This window comes from Alosa sapidissima, chromosome 7 (assembly GCF_018492685.1).
Source record: "Alosa sapidissima isolate fAloSap1 chromosome 7, fAloSap1.pri, whole genome shotgun sequence".
Lineage (NCBI taxonomy): Eukaryota > Metazoa > Chordata > Actinopteri > Clupeiformes > Clupeidae > Alosa > Alosa sapidissima.
Window position 1 is genome coordinate 28,087,875 of NC_055963.1, and position 5,000 is coordinate 28,092,874.

The following is a 5,000-nucleotide window of genomic DNA, read 5'->3' on the forward strand; positions in this document are numbered from 1 at the left end:
GGGTTTCATATCTCTTTTAAGCGCTAATGAAGATGCAACATTCTGCTCCCATCGCTGAAAATACACCCACCGTATGTGTGTGTGTGTGTGTGTGTGTGTGTGTGTGTGTGTGTGTGTGTTTGTGTGTGTGTGTGTGTGTGTGTGTGTGTGTTTGTGTGTGTGTGTGTGTGTGTGTGTGTGTGTGTGTGTGTGTGTGTATACGAGGATGGTGCTATGATTGTGGGCACCTCATTATCACTTCTGTGCTGAGTAGAGGCACAGAGCAATTGAAAAAGAGAGAGTGAGAGAAAGAGAGAGAGAGGGATAGATAGAAAGGGGGCGAGAAGTGAGGGAAATAGAGACTGAAACATAAAGAGCGGGACAACTTCAGAGTTTCCAAACCCTGAGAAACTCCACAACCAGCCCCCCCCCCCCCCCACCCGCCCCCACACGCCCCCACACACACACACACACACACACACTCATACTCATACTCATGCTCAGCCTCTCCCCGGACTCTCCCCTTCCAGCGTCGCTCTAAACCCTCGCTGCGCGGGCTGGAGAAATCTCCATGCCATCTAAATGATTTCTGCATGCCTTGGTGCTCGGAGCGCTCAGGAGGGATGCATAACAGGCGTAATGGATTTGCTGGAGCCCCGTCTGCTGAAAGATCAAGGCATTACCTGCTGCCAGGGAGGCGGAGAGCGGAGAGGGGAGATGTGCTCCTCACAGCACCGCGGGGCCCGGCCCAAAGACCGCGCCGCCGCCGCCGTGTGCGAGCCACATCGCGCACAAACCCACCAGCAGGAGCTGCTCGAGAGACAGCAGAGCTTTTTTGGAAGCTACACATCTGCTGTGTGTGTGTGTGTGTGTGTGTGTGTGTGTGTGTGTGTGTGTGTGTGTGTGTGTGTGTGTGTGTGTGTGTGTGTGTGTGGAGATGCACAGCTCTATGTCCTGCCCGTTGCTACCCCAGTGCGTTTTAAAGGCATTATTCAAGGCTAAAGACAAACCGGTAACATCGGGGGAAAGGCTGACCCCCCGCGCAAGGAAATATTTCACTTCGGTTCCACTCCATTTGTCACCGACTAAATATCGCGCGGCGCATCGGAAAAGGACCCTTGCGCTCTGATTGGTTTTCCACACTTCCTGTTTTCCCCTGGGGGGGGGGGTCTTCGCGGGGCTATAACTTACCGGCCGGGCTGCCCGGCGAGAAGCCCGCGGGGCGAGGTGTTTTTCCTCCTCCGCGGGCCCAGGGGTCCATCCGTCAGAACCAGTCGCCGCCCCAGACGGAACAGATGAGAACGGCAGAGTTTTGTCCCGTGCCACATTTCTACGCAGGCAGCTGTGAAGCATAGTCCCCCCCCCCACCCCACCAACATCTGTCACTCACTTGGTGGGGGGGGGGATGTGTGCACATGTGTGTGTGTGAGTGTGTGTGTGTGTGTGTGTGGGGGGGGGGTGTGATGGAGGGGGTAAGGGGAGGGGAGGGTGTTGAGAGTCTGTCTGCTCCCCTCCCTTGTGAAGCACATTCATATTGTTGTTCTTTGGAATTACTGGCACTCGCGGGGGGATAATACATACTTCTGAATCCCAGCGTTCTTAATAAAATATGCTTGGCGTCCAGGCTCTAAATAAGCCTCATTTCCAAAACCAAATCAAGGTAAATGAAGACAGACACAACCGGACTGATTCTGGTATCATCTGAGAACGAGGTCACGCAGGTCGCCGTCGCAATGCAATGAGTAATGAGAACGAGAGGGTGGAGTTATTGTTTGACCATCTCCATCTTCCCTTCACACACACACGGACACACATCTTACACACACACACACACACACACACACCCAGAAGACTGTCAGCATTGCTAAACTGTAATAGAAACCAGTTCCAATACAGCCAACCCTACAGCGGGCGTTAGCATTGTGAAAGGAAAACAAATTGGTTCGAAATCAATGATCTAAGACTCCCAGATACATCAGAGGAGGATGTTGGGTTGATACGTCACAGGTTTCCATCGTTGCAGGGCTCCAGTGCAGTGCTGGTGTCTGTTGAACAGGGGTCGTGGTGCCTGGACCAGAGAACAAGAGAAAGAAACAAAGACAAAGAAAAGAGAAAGAGAGAACCGAACGGATCATGTCCATGTCTTATCATCTGTTTTTACTGAGCGTCTGTCCTTGAATCTTTCAAGTGAACAGGACTTGGCATGTGCCTTTGTACGCACACACACACACACACACACACACACACACACACACACACACACACACACACACACACACACATATACACACATATGCACACATACACCACACATATGCACACATACACCACACAAACACACACACACTCACACACACTCTTCTTACACTTGTACACACACAGACAATCTATCTCTCTTCTTACACACACACACACGCACACACACACACACACACACACACACACACACACACACACACACACACACACACACACACACTCTCCCTACACATGCACACAGGAGGATGATGTGCAGCCCAGAGCCCTGTGCTTTGCTGCGGAGCGGTGTGGACCAGACCAGAACCTTCTTGTTGCGGGGGCCCTCCCCAGCGCTGGAGACAGCTGCACTGTTAAAAGAACGTGTCTCCATGCTCTGATTCTGCTGGCAAGTACACAGCCACTGCACAAGCCCTGAAGAAAATGTATATAGTTTCGAGAGAGAGAGAGAAAACTCACACACAGTTGAAAAGCATATGTTCTCTTCTGCTGTGGGGTAAAGAATTTGGATGTAATTTAATCTGTTGTAAGTACCCCATATTTTTGGGATTCTGAAGTTTTTCCACAAAACATCGGGATGCTGCGTTTTTCTTTCTTTCTTTTTTTGCGGAGAGTGCCGCTTTTGTGGCGAGGCCGCCTGCATGTGGCAGAGCCTTCTTGAAGTCGACCTTAAATCATGCCTTTGGCCCTGAATGAGTTTCGGGTCGTGTGTGTTTGTGTTTGAGTGTGTGTGTGTGTGTGTGTGTGTGTGTGTGTGTGTGTGTGTGTGTGTGTGTGTGTGTGTGTGTATGTGTGTGTGAGGGGGGACGTTTGAATGATGAAGCGTCCCCATCGTTAACCCAGGGGGAGTGTCCCATCACCGCCCTACCAAGGATACGGCCGAGGAGGAAGTGTGTGAGAGGAGAGCGCTTGTCTGACCTTCCTTGACACACTCGCTCACAAGTGGCCCTCTGAGTGACCTCTCCTAAAAAGCCCACAAACATGGAAGAAGCTCTCACAAAAGGGCCGATAAGAGCATGATTTGCAGCTCGAGCCTCCCACGAAGTTCAAAGGAATATTCACAGTCAGGGGGTGGGATAGGGTGTATCTGTTTGTCTTTTTTTCTCTCTCTCTCTCTCTCTTCTCTCTCTCTCTCTGTCTGTCTCTCTCTCTATGATTGTGTGTGTGTGTGTGTGTGCGTGTGTGTGAGTGACTACACTGGTCTGTGTGTGATGATGGGGAAATGGTCACTGTTTACGTAGTGTGTACAGTTACTCATTGTAGTTAAGTATATTTGAGGTTTTCTTTGTGTGTGTCTGTGTGTCTGTGTCTATGTATATCTGAGCGGTGAGTGGGTGGGTTTGTGCCCGTGCCTGTGTGTGTGTGTGGGTGTGTGTGCTAGCCGAGGCCAGGTGTTTCTTTGATCCTCCATTATGGCGGTGAGTCAGTGGAGAGGCAGCCCTTTAAAAGCCTGTAATGAGGATGTTTTATATGAAGGCCTAATTAGCTCTGATTTAGAGTGGGAGCTGAACGGCTGGTGATATATCAGCTTCCTGTCAGGGCCCAGGAAGTGAGCTTTGTCTGTGGAGCGTGCCGCGCCACTCGGAACACTCCCAGCTACCTTCCACGGATCACTGTCTGCGTGGGTCTGCATGCCAATGACTGTCTCTGTGGTTTATGGGTGAGTTTGTGTTCAGTTGAGAGCCTGAGGGTGAAGGCATTTGGGTGCTCATCTGTCTCTGTGTGTGTGTGTGTGTGTGTGTGGGCGTGGTGTGTGTGTGTGTGTGTGTGTGAGAAAGAGAGAGAGATTGAGACTTTAAAAGAGAGTGTATTTATCTGTTTTACTATCTGTGTGTGTGTGTGTGTGTGTCTGTGTGTGTGTCTGTCTGTGTGTGTGTGTGTGTGTGTGTGTGTGTGTTTTGGGTGTGTGTGGGTGGTTGTGTTCATGGGAGTCTACAAATCTTGCCACCTCTCCTTGTTCCTATTCACCCCCTGACGGTCAGCAATAACAGTGATTTAGCAAGCTGAACCGCCGTCTGTTGTAATAGCTGTTGCTGGCTTGGAAGATGCACAACGAGACAAGGCTCATGTAGACGTTGGCCATTGGCCGGACGCGGAGGTTGTGTAAATCCCCCCTCCCCTTCTCCCATCTCCGCATGGAGCTCGGCCCTCCGTCAGCCTCCTTTAGTCGGGCGCCAGAGCGCTGCCAGGGAGCCGGGGAGCAGCAGTCCACCTTATGGGGGTCGTGGGCCAGACTGGGGTGTCGGGCTGCTCCAGGGGTGGAAGGTTACTGCTGCTGGGGAGCCCTATCTCTAGCAGCTAGAGATAGCTGAGAACGGCGAAAGTTCACATTAGGATAAGGGAACAGTTTTCTGTGGTGGTTTCAGAAGTGTAGAGGGGAGGGTGATTGGTGCGCGTGTGTGTGTGTCTGTGTGTGTGTGTGTGGTGGTGGTGGTGGTGGGGGGGGGCAGGGCCTGATGGAAAGTTTGAAATGAAGCGTTTGGAGCCTTTGGGTGTTTGAATAGAGAGAGAGGTTAGTGTTGTATTTTTCAGGAAATGGAATGGTATTTTCAGATGTAGGCCTCCCTGGGAGATAAAGTCTTTGGTATCAGGTGAACTTCTTCTCAAGGTTTTTAACTGTCAGAGGGGGACGTGTACAGTACTGCAGTGTAGCTGCTCTGAGTGGCATTTCTATTTTGTGGACTTAAGATGCTGCCTGAGCTGAGTGTAGCAACTTTCTGAGCTGAGTTTAGAGTGTCTGAGCTGGAAATAGTAGGCCAGGCAGT

General features: G+C 51.1%; 1 protein-coding gene across 1 annotated transcript in view; it reads left to right on the forward strand.

The window, feature by feature from the left end:
• LOC121713725 (ERC protein 2) overlaps window positions 1-5,000 on the forward strand; it is a 223,668-nt gene that overhangs the window by 75,195 nt on the left and 143,473 nt on the right.